At 42.9% G+C, this 20165-nt stretch overlaps 1 protein-coding gene across 1 annotated transcript in view; it reads right to left on the bottom strand.

Annotated features, from left to right (window-relative positions):
* The window catches only part of LOC121287400 (leucine-rich repeat and immunoglobulin-like domain-containing nogo receptor-interacting protein 2), a 208385-nt gene extending 189117 nt beyond the window's left edge, over positions 1-19268 (bottom strand). The window contains exon 1 of the mRNA XM_041205243.1: positions 18689-19268. The gene's annotated coding sequence lies outside the window, so the exon portion shown is untranslated. The remainder of the gene's footprint in view (positions 1-18688) is intronic.
* Between the last annotated feature and the right edge of the window lie 897 nt (positions 19269-20165).

The raw sequence follows: 20165 nt of genomic DNA, 5'->3' as shown, positions 1-20165 counted from the left end.
ATCGACTGCACTCATGTGGCACTCAACTCCATGGCAACAAGTGGTCAATTATGTCAACCGGAAGGGCTTCCACTTGCTGAATGTTCCGTTGGTGTGCGACCATCACAAACACATGCAGATCTGCGCACCGTCCCCAGGGAGTGTCCACAACTCCTACATTCTTAGCCAATCTCAGATCCCTGATGTCTCCCAGGGTTCACAGGAGCTGCAGGGATGTCTCCTCAGGGACAATGGCCACCCGCAGGGGATGTGGCTGATGACACCTGTGCAGCAGCCTCAGACTGCAGCAGAGCGAAGGTCCAACAAGATTCATACTGCAACTCACATCTTAGTGGAGCAGACCTTCAGGATACTGAAAATGAGGTACCGGTGCCTGGTCCGGTCTGGTGGAGCCCTGCAATGTAGTCCACAGCGGGTGTCACACATCTTCGTCGCCTGCTTGAACCCTTCACAACCTGGTGCTGTAATGGGGAGAGGAGCTGGCTGAGGAGGAGATGGAGTAGCTGGATGTCTCCTCCAATGAGGAGGACATCAACAGGGATGAGGGTGAGGAGGTCCATGAACACGAGGTTAATGGCGATGAGGCCATCGCACTGGCCAGAAGAGGCAGGAGCGCTCAGGAAGTCCTAATAGACGCTCGATTTCAGGAAGATGATGACGACATGCAGTGAGGACACTCCATAGATCTTCACATAGCCTCTGTGAATGTCTGACTCCTATCTGGCCAAGGGCAGCTCACTTGCACTCTGTGATCAGGGTCATATCATGGAGACACAGCTGTGAAACTTTACATGCACCTGATCCTTTGTCAGCCTTCAGCACCTGACTCCTTCAGGAGCACAGCGTCACCGGTCACAGATGCTGAAGAGATGGGGGCCAGCCCCATCTTAAAGGTGCTGGGAGCAGAGAGAGAGAATGACGGAACTCTGTGATGCCTACCCACGACATTCTGGCAGCAATGACAAGCACCATCGAGGTGCAGGCATCAGTAATGTGTCCAATGAGTGTGAGACTGGACCATTACTTTGGTCTGAAGACTACACAAAGCACAGGGAAGAGGCCCTGGACTGAGACATCTAGCTTTATCTTATGCAAGAACCAAGGTTTCATATTTGAGTGACACAAACGTTGCTCATCAGAACAAGAAGCCATAGGCAGGGAGACATTCTTGGGAGTTTATTGGCAATAGTGGACAGTGTGTACACCAATGCTCAGGCTGTGCAACTACATCTTCTTAACTTTGTTAATTTAGTTTATTTGGTTGACTCAAAAGAGTTATATCTTCTTAACCTTCCTAACCCTGCTGCTACGTCTTGGTGCTCCCTGGACATCCACAGCGGAGGTGGAGGCAGCCTGCTGACTGCTGGCTTGGACTCAGCAAATTTCTGGCCTCCAGCAGTCCTCCGAGTGCCAGACACCTGGGAAGTTCCTGCTGCCACCTGCTGTGGATCAGACAGTGCAAACCGGATTTTGATTCCGAGGTTACTCTAAAGCTAGGTCCCAGCGAGGTCTGTGTCTGTGTGCAGGTGGAGGGTGTGGGTGACCTCTGTGATGGGACTTCACGGAGGATGCCCTCAGATTCCTCTTAAGAAGTTTTTTGGGGCTAGACTGGAGGCCCTGGGTCGTGGACTCCATCGGCTGTTTCCCAGGTGCGCCTGTGGGAACAAGGAGACATTATTAGTATATGGCAGTGGCCTGTGAAACTCACAGGCATGGTTGTCTGATGGATGTTGCACTGCTGGATCCTCACTTGGTAGAGCGGCGCCGACCTCACCATCAGCACAGGTCCAGTTCCTCGCTGGCCAGCTGGATGGCTCTGTTTTCAAAGGCCATGAAGACCTTGATTTCGGGCATTCTGCCACCCGTCTGTGACCTCTCCCTCTTGTTGTGTGCCAGCTTGTCCTGCATGAATAGAGAAGGAGAGAGTGTAAGCAGCACGCCTGCCAGGTCAGATGATAAGTATGGGTGGCATGTGTGGGTGGTGAGTGGTCCCATGGATGGGATGAGGACAATGAAGGTGTGAATGATTTTGTCCCTCGAACTGGCAGCGAGTGAGGACCCTGTGGATGTGTGATGGGTTTGTGAGTGTGTGAGTTGAGAGTGATGAGAAGAGTGACTTACCCTGGTGGAATGGAGGAGATCATTTAACCTCTTGTGGCACTGCGTGGCAATCCTCTTCTGAAGGGTGTTGGCGCTGACCACTGCTGCCATCGCCTCCCAAGCCTGGTTGGTCAGGCCGCTGCCCATCCTGCTGCCAGAGCAAGGTAGAGGACATCATGGCGGGCCTCCACTACATCCAAAAGGCATTCCAGTGGCGGGTCATTAAATCTGGGGGCTGCAGTCTTTTTGCCTTTCAGGGCCATCCTGTTCTCCATGCAGTAGCCGTAGGCTGGAAGCACTGAGATGTGCGTGCACGGCTGGACTTTAAATATGGCACCCAACGTGATGAAGCAGCGAGTTGATAGCGTGGCAGATGAATGAGAGCCCGCCCACCATGGAAACAGTGTGTTTCCCCGGAACACATAATTAATGCAATGGGTTTGGGACGATACGGTCTGAGAAGCCACCATTGCAGCTGGCAGGTAAATCCTGCACAGTGCAAATCTGGGACAGCTCCGCCCCATGTCATTTTAGGATTGAATGGGGCAGAACAATGCCTACTCTGCCCAGTACCATCTGTTAGCCCACCAAGGGAAAAAATGCTTAAATTCCTGAAAATACATTTAAAATGTCTTTGAGTGTTAATGTTGGTTCTTCACTGAAATCAAATAATTAATAATAATTAAATCAGGAAAAATAGAGCATATTTATCCATGTTCTATCAACCTCTCCCACCACCCCACCCCCCACCTTCCATAAACACTAACCCAGCCTGTTAATGCCTTGTGATTGAAAATGCTCAAAGTAAAAGTTCAAATACATCTGGGAGATAACAACTTGGGCTGATAAGTGGCGAGTAAGCAAGATGCCCTTGCGAATGGGAAGTTGTCTCAAGTGGTGTTCCACAGGGCTCGGTGTTGGGACCCTTGTTGTTTGTGTTATATATTAACGATTTGGATGTGAACGTGGGGGGCACAATTGAGAAATTTGCAGATGACACAAAGATTGGCCGAGTAGTGGATAGTGTAGAGGATAACCATAAACTCCAAAACAATATAGATGGATTGGTAGAGTGGCCGGTAAAGTGGCAGATGGATTTTAACATAGAGAAATGTGAGGTCATACATTTAGGGAGGTCAAACAGTTACAGGGATTACACAATAAATGGGAATATAATAAGAGGGGTAGATGAAGTGAGAGATCTTGGCGTACAAGTACACAGGTCCCTGAAGGCAGCAGTTCAGGCAGACAAGGTTGTAAAGAAGGCATATGGAATGCTCTCCTTCATTGGCAGACGTATAGAATATAAAAGTAAGGATACAATGTTGGAATTGTATAAGACACTGGTGTGGCCACAACTGGAGTATTGTGTGTAGTTCTGGTCACCATATTACAAGAAGGATGTAATAGCTCTGGAGAAAGTGCAGAGGAGGTTTACATGAATGTTGCCAGGGTTAGAAAAGTGTAGCTATGAGGAGAGGTTGGATAGGTTGGAGTTATTTTCCTTAGAACAAAGAAGGCTGAGAGGTGACTTGATTGAGGTGTACAAAATTATGAGGGGAATAGATAGAGTGGACAGGATAAAATTGTTTCCCTTGGTGGAGCATTCTAGAACCAGGGGACATAGATTCAAGATAAGTGGCAGAAGGTGTAGGGGGGACATGAGGAAGAACTTTTTTATGCAGAAGGTAGTGGGTGTCTGGAATTCGCTGCCCAAGTTGGTGGTAGAGGCAGAAACTCTAAACTCTTCTAAAAAGTACCTGGATCTGCAACTTAAGTGCTGTAAGCTGCAGGGCTATGGGCCAGGTGCAGGAAGGTGGGATTAGAAAGGGCACCTGGGTGTCCTCGGGCTGGCATGGACAAGATGGGCCAAATGGCCTCCTTCTGTGCTGCAACTTTTCTATGGTTCTATGGTTCTAAGTAACATTCTCGCCACACAAGTGCCAAGCAAAGTTCATCTCCAACAAGAGAGAATCTAACCATCTCCCCTTTTCATTGAATAACATCAGCATTGCTGAATCCTCCACTATCAACATCATGGGGGTTATCATTGACCAGAACTTAAAGGGACTAGCTATACTGCGGCTAGTAAATACTGTGGCTCCAGGATTGGGTCAGAGGCTGGGAATTCTGAGGCAAGTGACTCATCTTCCCGACTCCCCAAAGCATGTCCACCATCTACAAGGCACAAGTCAGAAATGCGATGGAATACTCTCCACTTCCTTGGATGAGTGCAGCTCCAAAAACACTCAAGCAGCTTGATATCATCCAGGACAAAGCAGGCAACTTGATGGGCGCCCCCTCCACCATCTTCAATATTCACTTCCTCCAACCACTGATGCACAGTGGCAGCAGTGTGTAGCATCTACAAGATGCACTGCAGCAACTGGTCAAGCCTCTTTTGACAGCACCTTCCAAATCTTTGACCTCTACCACCTAGATGGACAAAGGTAACAGATTCATGGGAAGACCATCACCTGCAAGTTCCCCTCCAAGCCACACACCATCCTGACTTGGAATTCTATCACCATTCCTTCACCGTCACTGGATCAAAATCTTGCAACTCCCTTCCTACAGCACTGTGGGTGTACCTTACACCACAGGGACTGCAGCAGTTCAAGAAGCCAGCTCACCATCACCTTCTCAAGGGCAATTAGGGATGGGCAATAAATGCTGGCCTAGTAAGCATTGCCCACATCCCATGAAAGAATAAATAAAAAATAATAAGTAATGCTTGGAGCCCCTGCGTGAATGGGACTTCTGTTCAGAAGTCCTCTCCTAAGCAAGACATCTGCAGATATGCAATTACTATGCGCACACAATTTGCTTGCATAGCATTTTACTGTGGAAATTTTACAAAATTAAATCACTTTCTCTTAGGTGAGAATACTCACACTCCACCTATGACACACAATAGCTTGTTTTCTCCCCAACAATATCTTTCTCAGTTTGACTGAGTTTGATATAATTCTTTTTGTGAATATATCTCCAACTGAAATTTCCATTCGAAGATCTAACACTGCAGCCTTAAAATAATTACATGGACTGAGAAAATATAAGGTAGTCAAGTGAGACAATGAGATGGTGAATGGACAGAAAGCCTATATATTTAGTTTTCCAGGTGGAAATGGATACTGTTGCAATGTTTATCAATTTTGACAAATGAATCTTTTACAATTACTTTTGCAATCAATTCTTGAAGCTGATTTTCATTCAGCCAGCAGAATCTTCTCCGAAGGGAGAAGGAAAGTTGTCCTGTTCAATTGGAAGGTAAAATGAAAGGAAATTATGTCTGCATCTTGAGGGAGTTCTATATTTGCTTTATTTGTATTGTATAAAACTCATTCCAATTGCAGGGGTAGGGTTATGGCTTCTCTGACTGCAAAATGATATATCCTGCACTGGGTTGATTCGATATAGTATGGAGCTGGTTTTATCTTGCCACAAAGGCATTAATTGGGGTGGCAATGGATGAGAAATGAGATCAACTGACTTACTGCCCTGTTGCTGCCAACAAACAACCCATTGCCTGTTCAGGTAGTAGGGTCAGTTTAAAACACAAAGCAGTGTCTTAGCAAAGCCATATGATTCTGATTGCCATTTTACGGTAGAACTGCTCAGACAGCCCACTAGTGATACAGCCAAATGGAACTGGTAAAGGGAAGTTCACTTTTGTGAGGCCAGAAGAAGCAGGAGTGTTCCATCAATGTCACCCCATATATCATCAAGGTTGCTTTTGCCGTCTGCTCCCCTCTTCTGTAACCATGATCCCTGCCACACCGATTTACCTTCCCGCAAGTTCAGCAGCTTCTGAGCCAGCTGATAATGGAGGGTGATGGTGGGCGGGGGGGTGGAGTGGGGTGGAGTGTGGGTGGGCTGAATCCATTGAGCTGCAAGTGGCAAATGGGCATCCTAAGGCCTGGGCCTCAAAATATCTCCAGCCTCATTGTCCTGAGTATGCACAGGCTGATAATTCACTCCACCAGTAAGCTTCCCAAAGCTAATCCCATATCTTTTAATTTATGAGCAATGCCATAAGAGATCCACCAGGTGTAGTCACTAAATTGCCCATCCGCCTGTTAGCCACATGTGGTCCACCCATTGCAATTTTCAGGTAAGTCTGCTCTCAGGCAGCCAGGTGTACTGCCTGAAATAGGTAGGAACCTGCCTGACCAAAGAATAGAGGATCAGATCGGCTTGAAATCTCCTAACCATATATTTTTTATGCAACACAAGCTGGTTGCAGAAGCTTCTATGGAATTTTCAGTTCCAATCGGTGCAGTGTGCAGAACCAGAGGATTACCTGTTCATTAAGCATCCTAACCATTGGTCCACTAAGGGACTATGGAGGACAATCACAGGATAGCTGCTAAAACATCCATGTATTTTTGTGCTACTCCTGGCTCCACAATGCTCTCCTCCCCGCCACACATGCCTGGAGTATCATCCCAGGCTTTAACAGTTTTCATCTGGCTTTGCTCATTTACAGATACCTTCAGATTTCCTGATCGCAAGCTGCCAATCTGTGCAAATGATGCCTAAACTCAGAAATGGTTTTGGCCTCACTCCACTTCTGTTGAGTAGGCAGTACAATTGTTGAAAATTGCCCTCAATGTGGTATCACCACTGGCAATGGAAGCATTGCTCTGGCTGCTTTGAGTCCTGAGACCTGAATTTGAATGATTGAAGAATTATTTGGAACATATTGTTGAAAGATATTTTGCAAAAGGAGATTAGATGAATTGGTGATGTGACAAATAGGTGAGAAATCAATTGAGTCCCAAAAGTATACAGCTCCTTTCTTTAGGAACAGTGGAAAAAAATGGTGTTACAGTAAATGGTGTTAAATACAACTGGAAACACAAGGTAATTATGAACGTCCATTCATTTATGGTGTTTTTTTTTTGTTCTTGCGATATGAGTGCAAATGGCAAGGCCAGCATTTATTGCCCATCCCAAATTGCTCAGTTTGAAGCAACTGAATGACTTGCTAAACCATTTCAGAGGGCAGTTAAGAGTCAATCACTCTGCTGTGGGTCTGGGGTCACATGTAGGCCAGAATGGGTAAGGAGGGCAGATTTCCTCCCCTCAAGGCGTTGGTGAACCAGATGGACTTTTATGACAATCTGGTAGATCCACGTTTATTACTAATGAAACCAGCATTTTATTCACGCTTGTTTTTGAATTTAAATTTGTTCAGCTGCCGCACTGGTACCTGAACTCATGGCCCTGCAGCATTAGTCCAGGCCTCTGGATTACTAGTTCAGTAACATTACCACAATGCTAACATTCCCTATAAAGCCTGAGACATGAGATAATGTTTTTAAGGATGACAGTACGGGAACTGTGTATTGATCCATGGCCAGCCATGCAAATCAGGCAAGTGGGAAATCAATCCACACAGAAGGAATCTCCAGCTGTCCAACCTGTTCACACAGCGTTCCACAGAGTAATTTCAGCCTCTGCTGAAACTTGCTCCAGTCAGTAGCATAGGACAGGACTTTGGCCCTTGGTGTGCGGGCTTGGCGGGGGCGGTTGGGAGGCTGACTACCACCCGCTTTCAGGCCCGGAAGGCAATTTCACACTGGTGGGACAATTAAGACCCGCCCAGTGTGAAACGCGAGCGGCAGCACTCAGCCCTGTCTGTGTGGGCGGAGGGAGGAGTGCAAACCAGGCCAGCATGTCCTTTGTGCATGTGTGTGAGCGTACTGCATAATCTCCCTGAGCAAGAGAGCTGCCTCAGGGAGATGAAGGTACATGAAAAAAGTTTTAAAAATAAAAATGTAATGACTCTGTCACATCAGCAGGGACATGTTATTAATGAAAAATTAAAGCTTTTATTTTATTTTTACTTGCTTTTGGAAACCTCATCTCGCCCGTGGATGAGGTTTCCAAAAAAGTGCAAAGGCTGCTTGGTGTTTTCGCCTGCCCACCAACCATAAGGTTGAACGGACAGCGAGAAAGTTACTTTAATTAACTTTTTAATGGCCTTAATAGGCCTTCTAATTGTCGGCGGGCACGCTGCCGATTCTGGTGCACGCCCGCCAACCAAAATATCGTGCGAGTACACGATGACGTCAGGATGCTCAGCCAACATCATTGCATGTCATTTTACCCTCGATCGGGTTGGGCGCGTGCCCGGCCACCAAGTGAAATATTCTACCCGTAGTTGTTCCTGGCAAGGTGGGAGTTGAGTAACAAATTGGAGTGAAGGTTAAGAAAAATGGTGGCTATGGTTTACCGAAGCACAGTAGTGCCTCCTATAGGCTAAAGCAGGAACTGCATTGATAGATCAGGTAACTTTCTTAGTCAGAGGGATACCTTTGGTAGGAAACATAAACAGAGTGAAAATAATTTAAAACTACATAAAGAATGCAGTTGCTACAAAGAGTATCTTTCGTTCCGTGATTACTATCCACAATTTTTTTCAAGGAATTATTAATAATTGTACATGCATACCACTATATGCAAAACTTACAATTACCTTTAAGAAATGAAGCAACAAATATCCTCAGACATATTGAAGAAACTTAGTAAAGCATAATCAAAAAGATCTATCCATTATATATTAAATTCCATAACAGAAAAATCAAAAAATCATGCTATGAAAACTATGGTCTGTTCATGTCCAAATAAACCACTTTGTGGGTCTAAGATCAGCCTCATCTCACTGGAATGTTTTACAGCTCATCTTCCAAAAAGATAGGAGAATGGACATATATAAAAGCAGAACATTGCGGATGTTGAAAATTCAAAATAAAAACAAAAAAGCTGTAAATATTCAGCCGATCTGGCAGCATCAGAACAGTTCTGGTGAAAGGTCAATGGCTCTGAAACGTTAACTGTTTCTCTCTCCACAGATGCCTCACCTACTGAGAATTTACAGCATTTTCTGTTTTATTAGAGGAATGTACATTTTGGTAGGTACATGATCATAGTATTCAGAACACAGAATGAGATACCTGTCACAGTTCCCAGATGAAGCTATCATTTAATCAGATGTTGAGAAGTAAACATACTCACTATTTCCTAGAGATGTGCGGTCCACTTGCAACTTGGGCTAGTGACATTGAACCCAAGCTGATATAATGCTGGCCAAAAATTTGTAACAATGCTCCACGAACGTGATGCCATTGTGTGCAGTCCTGACCACAAACTCAATTCCCTAGACCTCTTCCTGACCATTGTCTGAGGTTGAAGCAGACCATTCACAACCTGGGAATCCTATTGGACCCTGATCTGAGCTATCTATCCCACATCTCTCCATCACCAAGACCATCTTTGTCACCTGTACAATATCACTGGCCTCCTCAACTCATTTGCTGTTGCTCAAGCCCTCATCCATGCCTCTATTACCTCTAGACTCAATGGGCTGAAACTTAACTCCCAAAAACAGGAGGGTTGTGATCATGTCAGAGGTTAAAATACAAAAGATCTGGACCAAGGGCCAAAGCCACCTTGAATCTGTCCATGTCCAGTTTTAATGGAGGTGGGATGAGGGGCGAGTGCCCAACTTGCTTGTGGGAAGCGAATTGGTCATTTAAATACAATGATGAAGCTGCATCCCTTAACTGTAACAGTCTGCCTGTCGTTAACCACATGAGGCTTGGTTGCCTGGGCCTTGGGAAATTCAGCAGCAGTAAGGAGGCGAGGGGTTGAATTCATTTGGCTCTGCTTGTGGACTAGGAGGAGCAGGAGTGCTTCTTTCAGATGCAACAAGCTACTCAGTAAACCCTTCCACCCCTGTGATCTGTTCACCCCATCCTTCCCCAATCACCGGCAAAATCCCCAACCACCATAGAACAAGCTCCCACTCCCCAAGATTGTAACCAGCTCCCACACAATTCCCATTCCCCACCCATCCCCCACCACGAGCTCTCTCATTTCCCCATTACACCTAAAGGGCTTCAGACCTGTGAAGCAGACTTCCTTCTCGCGAGGCCTGCAGCCTCTGTGGATGGGAACCCAGCAGTTAAATTCTGCAAGACATTGGGAAATCCATTCCTCCAGGTTTCCCAAACTTACAACTGAACTTCTCCTCTCCACTCTGCCTCAAATAGAATTCACATCTAGACTAAAGTCCATGCAACCCTGTTGTTCCAATGCTCTCCTGCAGGCCGCCCACCTTGCAATAGTGTCTGAGGGTCTTTTGCCATCTGTCAAGCATTTTTGGATGTTTTATTAAATTAAATGCGCTACATAAGTGCATGTATGCCAGACCCATACTCCTTTTTCAGTAATTACGTTATGTTCGATTGTAATATTCTGCCTGCTTACTCTATTGTGTCACTCGGTTTAAATGTGCATTATATCTGCAGTATGTGTGAGAACTCAAAGTCTGAGAACTCTCACACATATTAATTACCAAAAAGCAAAAAGTGTGCGAAGAACACAAGTAAGTATGTTCCAAAGCGTATATGGAATGATCTGGGACAGATTAGGGCAGGTTAAGCTCTGCAGGCTAGAGAAGATTAAAATAGATCTCATTGAGGAATATAAAGTATTTAATTGTATGGCAAAAATGAATTCAAAAGATAAGTGGGGTCAGTAGGACAAAGGATATACATTTACATTACATAAATGAAAAGTAAATTTAAAATAAATTTGGAAGAAAATGATGTTTTCTCAAAGGACAATTAAATATACTATTAAATAATCTACCAGATAAGATTTTAGAGGTAAAGCTGTTGAACCCATTCAAAATGTTGTTTGGTGCCAAACCGTGAGCTTGAATATTGGCGGGACAAGCTTGCTTTTTCCCTATGTTTTTGTGGAACAATGTCTTGGGGAATCCAATGCTGCCCTAGTTTTTGCACTGGAAGCGGGGTTTGATGTGACGTGAATACATTTTTTAGAAGGAATATATTTCTGTTTACATTACTGTTAAAACTGTGACTCAGTTTGTCTGAAAAATACAGTTCAACAGATGGACTCTTTCCAGCTGAAAGAACCATCCACTTGTTTGAGCACTTCAAGACCGTGATTGTAAGTCAGCTAAAGAAAGTGCAGAATTTAATATCTAAGCTGGTTCATTAGATAGTGCAGTGGCAGACTAGGTGAAAATATGATCCGTGTACACAAGTGCGCATTTGGGGTCAATGCAGTGGCTTATGCCTCTGAAGAGGAAATATATGGTTCATGCCATCTAAAAGTAGATTAATTTAAAATTGCATTTGTGTTGATTCTGACAGATGGAAGTATCATTTAATATTAAAATGTGTTATATGTGTGGCTCAATTACACATTTAATTTTTATTGTCCTGTTTTCCGATTAATATTTTCAAATTAGCAAACCACATTTCTGATGTTATTTTCAAATCTCTCTTTTAAACATTAAGAATTTTATGATAGAAGATGACTTCAGAACACGTGCTTATGGAATGTCTGCAAGTGTGACGAGCGAAACTTCCCATTTTGCCATTGCTCGCTCATTTTTTAAAAATGTTTTCTGAGTGGTTGAGGACAACTGATTTTTTTTTTTGTTTGCGCATCTTTGTGTAGCTAAAAATACAAAAAAAAAGGTGCAGCAGATAACTTAACTGAGAGGAAGCAGCACCTGGAAAGACTGATCCATTATTTAATTAAGAAGGGGAAGCTCTGGTTTAAAAAGTCCTGAATTTAGAACTCTTCAGTAACATTAGACATTGTTGCAGAAATAATTAGATAAGAAAAACGCACCTGAATTAATCTTAATGTTATGTTTTGGGTTTTTGGCACTCATTACAATACACTGCCTCCTAACCTGTTTGGTGGGTTTGTTTATTGGATAGTTTAAGCCTGCTCTATTCAATCCCATTAAGCCTTGAAATATATTAAATATTTGTATCATTTTCCTCAAAACCTTGTATTTCACACTTCCAGTAATGAAAGAACTATATGATAGATATTAGTTACAGCTATATCTAGAGATGAAATAGTTCTGTGGCAGTCTTTGCCTCATAAGATGATAGTTTAAGGTGAAATAAATACTTGAATAAAGCAAGTTTTAATATAATTCCTGGGCTGGAGTTTCCATTTGATTGCGCTGTTACTTTTGGTACAAATTGCCTAACATCAGTGCAATTGGCACAAAAAATTGTGGAACTTTTAAACACATATTGGAGTCAGCGTAGATCACATCTCTGCAACTAGTTGTGCTATCTTTAAAAACATTGGAGTATAAACAAGTCCTGCCTGTTTTGACAAAACTATCAATGTTTCCAGTATTACAGTATATGCCATGATATTAAAAGCCAAAAAAATGTAAAGGTAACATCGACAAAAAGAAAATACCAAGTCCACATGAAATTCGACTTTGTTACATGGGGTTTTTCAGTGCTATAGGCGCTGCTTTGCCTCCAAAATATCAGCTGTAGTGTGCAACTCACGCCAGATGCCATTTTGGTAAGGGCAGAAATGCATGCAGGGAAGTATGCAGCTTAGATAGATTGTGACATTTATCAGCGTGTAACATTGAATTTCTTACAATGCTTTATTCCTGCCTATTTATATGTAAAGATAAACTTTGCGATGGGAGTCCTCAATGCAAGGGTAGGAGCTGACTATCAGGTTTGGGGTGGTGTCCTGGGGAATTTAGGTGTGGGGAAATGCAACAGTAATGGCATGCTTCTCCTGAGTCTTTGCACCTGCTGGAATATGTCAATCACCAACACTATCTTTAGACAGAGGGCAAAGTACAAGAACACTTGGATGCACCCTAGATCTAAACACTGGCATCAGGTTGACTTTATCAGCACCCAGTAGAGCAACATGAAGACGTTATGATCATCAAATTATGAGAGGAATGGAGTGTTGTACAGACCATAGGATGCTACATTCCAAGATGAAATTTACTGTCTCACCAAAAATAAGATCAACATATTCTAGACCCCCAAGAAAGCTTGACCTGTAGAAACTGGCACCCACAGAGTGCTGCAGACAATTCAGGCTCAGACTTGAGCAGCAGCTGTCTTCTGAAGTAAACCCAAGTGATGATGTTGAAGTTAGCCTTCAAATCAACAGTTCTGGAACCTACCAATGATGTCCTAGGAACACTGAAATTAGCCACCAAGATTGATTTGATGAAAACAATGATTAAAGATGCCACAGGAGAAAATGCAGCATAAGCAGAATGACTGGGAAACAAAGATACATCTGCTGGTATGAAATCACTCCAGGAGCGCAAAAGGAACCTGAAACAGAAGCTGCATAGGATGCAAGATGCATGGTGGGTCAAACCACGAAGCCAGGGAGCTTCAAGTCTATGCTGATCAGCATCACATGAGGAATTTCTATAAAGCCCTGGAGACTGTGTTTGGTCCTCCTTCATGTGGCCACTCGCTTACTCACAGTGTTGATGGGGAATCTTTCCTGGCGGACAGGACAATAATTAAGGAGTGCTGAGCTGAGCACTTTAGGGATGTGCTTAACCGTCCATCCGCTATAAATGAGGCAACTTTGGGAAATTCCTAGAATGGTCCAAATGTGAAAACCTGGACAGGAAACCCTCTCTTGTGAGGTTGACAAAGCCATCAGATTCCTATCCTCAAGGAAAGCTCCAGGCTCAAACAGGATTGAAGGAGAAATTTACCAGGGCATCTCAGCTAGCCATCAAACTCACACTTTCATATTACAGAATGAAGAAGTTCAAGGGTGCCATGGGAATTCACATACAAAGGAAAAGGACAACAATCTGTATGTGACAACCACAGAGCAACCTCGCTGCTTGTGATAGCTGGTAAGATTCTAGCAAAAGTTCTACTCCATAGGCTGGTAAGCCACATGGCAGAATGTGTACTGCCAGAAAAGTGTGGTTCAGGAAAGGTAGAGGTACTTGTGGCATGGTCTTCGCCCTTCAGCAAATATGTTCAGCAGCAGGAATGACCCCCTTCTTAAAGGGACCATATGTTACTTTCAAGTTAATTCATGATTCATTTGTATTGGCTGTAGCTGTGATTGTAGAGCATTTGGTGGTTCCCAGAATCGATTAAATTATCTATGCTATAGGAATTTATCCTGACTTCAAAGATTCTAAAAAACACCGACTTCCTCTCAGACATGGGTGCAGTAGTTTGCAATCCCTTTGACTAAAGTATGATAGGAGAATGGGCAAAGGTGACACAGAACAGGACAAGCTGCCAGAAGAGGGAGGGTGGGGAAACTGGCTCTCAGCAGGAGGCCATGTCCACTCAGGGAGTTCAGGGAACAATTTTTCTCCCTGAACCTTCACTAAGGACATCCTCCCTCAAATCTGCTGCCTCATAGCCAGTGGCTGTGAAAGTGATTATGGCCATGAGCATTTCAGGCTGGAGCAGGTTATATTTGCAACATCTCCCAGTTTGCTGTCCACAATGCATAAGAGAAGCTCTATATTCCAAGGGAGGTGTATACAATTCATTCTCTTTTACTAGAGAGAAGTGCACAGAGTGAGCCTGCGCCTTTGGGAGAATTGCTGGCTTCCCTGTGTGCAGGGTGCCACTGACTGCACACAGATCGCTTTGCAGGTGCCACATGTCAACTCTGATGTTCAGCAATTGAAAGAGATTCAATTTCCTCAACCTCCAGCTGGTGTGCAACCATACATAATGTATCATGCAGGTTATTGTCTAGCATCCTGGCAACACTCACTGATGCCCTCATTCAACAGCAGTCCACTGTGCTAGCTCCATGTGCGCCACCATGGCAAACCAGAGGCTGGCTACTGGGTGATAAGGGCTCATGACCTTGATGACACAACTCATGACTCTGGTGGAAAACCCACACACTCACACGTGGGCAGCAACCAATTAATGAAAGCCATACTGCATCACACTATGTGTTAGAGCAGACCATTGGGGTGATTAAACAATATTTCTACTGCCTGGACCACTCTGGAGGAGCCATGAAGTGCTCAGCAGAGCATGTGTCAAGATTCATGGTGGTCTGCTGTATGGATCTCAACCTCTCAATCATGAAGGCACAGCTCTTTCCACAAGCTATATGGTGAAAAGCTGGGGAGGATGCAACCAAAACATTTCCTATTTGGCGGTCTGCGACTGAATCAGCTGATTTCCGTACCACCGAATGAAACCCCAATTCCCCATTCACCAACAATTCCACACCTTGCTTCCAACTGTCACTGACCATCACAAAACTGCTTGGCTATAATGCAAAAATTCAAGGCATTACAAAATAAACATTCCAAACCAAATTTATAAATTAAATCATGCCATATGACATACAAACGCCAATTAATTATCCTTGTGCATCCCTTTAATGCCTTTGCCTGTCCTGGTGCTGTTACACAGCTACCCCAGTGCTGCAACATGGCTGGTGGAAGGATGGAGATGGCTTTGCCAAAGGATCTTGAGCAGCTCTGAGCCTAGTGGGCCTGGCTTTGGACTGCATTATTTCTGTTTTGGTGACAGCTGTCTCAGCTGGTTAGCTTTCAGGCAACAGCAAGAGCACTGGCAGAGAGACAGTGATGAGATAATGAGTGCCATCACTCTGAGAGAACACAGTGGATTTATGTTCCGCGGAATGACTTCCACTCCCCCAGGACGGCACCTCAGTGATCCTAGTAATCTGCTGAAGGACAGATTAGTGGACTATTGTGCCACTCCGCCTTTGAACACTGGTATCCTCAGCCATGATTGCAGCAGTCTGAGTTTCCACTGCAGCACCCAGACAATGGGTAGCTTCTGCCTGTGCACCAATGGAAGCTGAGGCTTTGGTCATCAGACTCTGCACCCACAATGGGCTATGGAGTTGGCATTTACTTCCACACTGAAAAGGATGGATTCGATGCACTGTGCAAAGCCCTGTGCCAAGTTGGTGCCAGTCTCTTCCATGCTTCTTGACATTGACCACAGGCTTTCTGGCAGACTTACCAATGCACCAAGCATTTCATTGTATATTAGCCTTTTTCTGGAGGCAATCACATTGAAATCTCATCTGAGTCCTCTGAAGAAGAACTCATGTACGATCTTGCCCTGTAGCAAGGCTACCATTGTGATACCCTTGCCCCCTGCCCTGGCTTCAGGAAACACAAGCCTACCACATGTAGATCTTGCCTCTAAGCCATCCCCTAACATTTGCACAATATCAGTGTGTCAGTTGGTGGTGCAAGTGTGAGAGCGCATAATGGGTTTTTTTCTTCATTAATGCCTTCTTGTCCTTCCAGCACTGACTGTACTTTGTTGTAGTACTTTGGTATCTAAAAGGAGAAAGGCACAAGAGTAGAGTTGTGCAATGAGGGGGATTTGGAATGTGAGAAGGAGGATTAGGTATGAATGTACTGTCATCTTCAATGGTTCAGTCTTGCTGCTGATCAAAGCCTTAGTCATGGGCACTTTAAATGTTGGTGTCCAGAGGATTGCAGCAGTGCAAAATGTGAGAGAGTGAGGTGAAGCTATGAATATCAGATATGGGTCCTACCTATTGACAGATATTATTGGTAGGTGGATTTTGGGAATGTAGTGCATTGAGTAGTGTTTGAGGATATGTTATTTGAAGATACAATCAGTTGACCACTCATGTGAGGTCACTGAACTTTTTATAGCACTGCATCCAGGTCCTTGGGGATAGACACCTGGCATTGTCTTTCATGGCTATCCAATCCCACTGCCTTTGTAAAGTTTGTCTTAAGGGCCTCCTGCTCCTGTGGATAGGTAACTCTTCTCCGCCTCCTGATCCAACACCTCGTGTGCAACTCCTGAAAACCTCGAAGCACACTTTCTACCATGTTGTGACATTCTTGTGTCTTTCCCCAGGCCTGAATCAGTTGTTAAATGACTTCCAGCACCAGCTCCAGCCAGAATGGGCCTCTTCTTTAAGAGGTGCAGGCTGGCTTTAAGAGTACAGGCTAGCTTTTACTCAGGATAGCCTTTCACAATTTTGCACCCCCTGCTCAGGTGTGCAACTACTCAACAATGGGTTTAGTGTCGGCTGCACACTAAAATCATTTAAATGAGCTGGCAGCACCAAATTTGCATGCTGCCTGCATCAGAAGCAACACATCGCTATTTCCGCACACATTTTCGGGGGTTATGAAATTTACAGGACCAAGTGTTTTCACTTGACATATGGATATATTAAAACAGGTGCTTTTTAGTTCTGGTTCTATGAGCAATGACTTCTTCACGCTTTAGCAGACTTTGCCAGCACCTTTGCTATATTCTTAAAATATTTATATTTGACAACTTTTAATCACTTTTTTTATTTCAGAGAATTTTGTACAGCATTCCCAAAAATGACATACATGTTGTTTTAAAAATAGGCAAATGAAATTAATGAACATTGATATTAATATTTAGCTATGCCTCACAATGATATGAATCTAATTGATGTTATTAATCCCCTATAACCAGTGGCAGAAAATCTGAAATAATTCCAATTTATCATCTGTCTTCCTGATGCAAAATACATCTTACTGTTTTACTCTTTTGAGATGGTTTTTATTCCTCTGTTGATGTACATTGACAAAAAGTACTCAGTGAATAAGGTATGACAGCTCGGAAATTACTGCGTCAGCAGATGTATTCCACGTCCAAACATGCACTGCAGCTATGCAAGACAAACAATATAACACACACTCATCAATCCTGGTGTATGTCCCTTAAACATTACTGGCAAAAACTATTTGACTTCATTAAAATCTCACGGTTAAATTCAAATATGTTACAGATGTAATTAACATAATTCACAAACACTGGCAAAAATTAATTTAAAAGCTTTTAATTAAAATTAACAATCCAAGTACATAAAATGTGTTGGATTACCAATTTTATTAAACTCATAGTAAACAGTTAAACCATATAACTTCATGCAGGGATGAAGAACCATAAAGAATGATTGTAATTTTTAATTGAAAGGTATGTAATACAGCAATTAATACAATTTCATATATTTCTGATTAAATGAATACATTACAATTTGAAAGGTTAATAAAGTACAGCTAAAGGATTTCATTCATTTTTAATTCAAAGCAAAATATTTGGTGACACCAATCAAATGCAATTATTGCAATTTAATAATGAATTTCAGTATTACAATGTGAAACCTACACGTGAAATAAGTTTTACCAATCTTTTGTGAAACTGCAGTATATGATTTTGAAAAATCACTCCCTTAGTAAATAACAACCTTTTTGTAAATAATGAAGTACTTTGACTTCCTGTTGGAAAGTAATTGGTTAGACTAGGTAGCTGATTTTATTTTCCAATTCAGGGTAACAGAAGATTGCAACACTAGATTACAATCTGAAATATTCTAGTTTCAGATGGATTGTTGACTACTAGCCCTGGTGCAATAATGACAGCTTTGTTCTGAATGCCAATGCAGATTTTGTTGCAATATTCTAGAAGTGACATGGATTTGGAATTCTATAACATTCTGCACACTGTCCAGTTTTTCTCTGCTAACATTTGTAGTTAATATAACTCTAGTACAGTGCACTGAATGTGTAGCATTAAAATCAAACAGCTGAAAGCCATGTTTTCACCTACTTGTCTACATGCCTGTTTATCTAGAAAGATACATTGGGAAACAGAAACAGCTATAATCATTAACACCAGATTATAAGAAAATACAAATGTTGAAGTAATATTTATCAAAGCAACACATCACTTACCCAGGTTTGTATTTATCCCCACATTCCATACCATAATCGTACAGTAGCTTAGTAGCAGCTGCAGCTTTGGTCTAAGCTGTTGACCAGAATCACAGACTGCGAAAGACTTGTGGTAAGACACTGAACAAAATAAAATCTGAATAGAATGCCTGTAAGATACTTTTCGTGCTTTTTTTTACAGTCCAGCCAGCTCACAGTGCCTTGTGCTATTTTGGGAATGCAGATATATTTTGCTCATTCCTCTTTCCTTTGGGGACAGCATTGAGAAGAGCTTGTGTCCCAGAATCAACCTTCACTTCATCTGCTGTTAGTGATCTGCTTCGAGCCAGAACTTCAATGTTAAAAGCTCTGTGGCAGGCATAGGTCTGTCAGAAGGGTTTATAGAACTATTTGTCACCCATCACAGATAAATGTCCTGCCTTTGCAATTAATACCACAATAGAAAAAGTCATCCTCTATATAAAGATCCAAAACCTTTAGGGGTTTGCTTTAATGGTCTGCTGTTATAATTTGTGAGAGATCTTCACAGACAACCACTGTAAATGACAAAGACAGCTCTAGTTTCCTATGTGTCACATACACTGTGCTGGCTTGTTTGGTATCCTTCCTCTGCTGTAAAAATTCCTGGTCCTCTGCCAAAGTTATTCCATGGACAGCGAATGAGCAGTGAGCATAACAGACAGACACATAGCTGCTGGTAATTTGGACAAAGACGTCGCATTGCTGGAAGATGCTGTTTGCTTTTTAATCATTTTCATTTTTCTATAGAGTTGAAGTAATTTAATTGATTGCTAGATTTAGTACTAGGATAAAATATATTTCTATTTTTTATGTTTTATCCTTTGTTTGAGAAATATTTTGAAGTCTGTTATACCCATAATTAGCCTCAAAGAAACAAACAAAAAGATCTGTAACAAGTTTTCATAATTTGTGTTATCACACAGTAACAATGACTGCAATCAAAACATAATGCATAATCATTTATGTAAATAGATGATTTGAATGTTCACTTCTTTTTCTGCACTAAACAATACCACAAAAATGACACAAACTTTGTTTGAAAGTGACATAGTAAAGTAATTCCCTTAAATCACTATACAATAATTACTAGTTGATCTCTTGTGGGGCTGTTCACAGACAAAACTAAACTGTCTCACTCTCTCTTTCTCTGTAACTATCTTATTGCCCATTTTCTAATGCTTTATGTCTCCTCTTGCAGTTTGCCTTGCAGTGTGTACCATGTACAAGATGCACTGCAGAAACTCACCAAGGCTCCTTAGGCAGCACATTCCAAACCCACAACTGCTCCCATCTAGAAGGACAGGGGCAGCAGATACATGGTTACACCACCACCTGGAAGTTCCCCTCCAAGCCATTTACCATCCTGACGTGGAAATATATCACCGTTCCTTCACTGTTGCTGGGTCAAAATCCTGGAACTCCCTCCCTAATAGCACTGTGGGCTTATGTACACCAT

Source organism: Carcharodon carcharias, chromosome 14 (assembly GCF_017639515.1).
Source record: "Carcharodon carcharias isolate sCarCar2 chromosome 14, sCarCar2.pri, whole genome shotgun sequence".
Taxonomy (NCBI): Eukaryota; Metazoa; Chordata; class Chondrichthyes; order Lamniformes; family Lamnidae; genus Carcharodon; species Carcharodon carcharias.
This window is presented reverse-complemented; position numbering and strand designations above follow the sequence as displayed.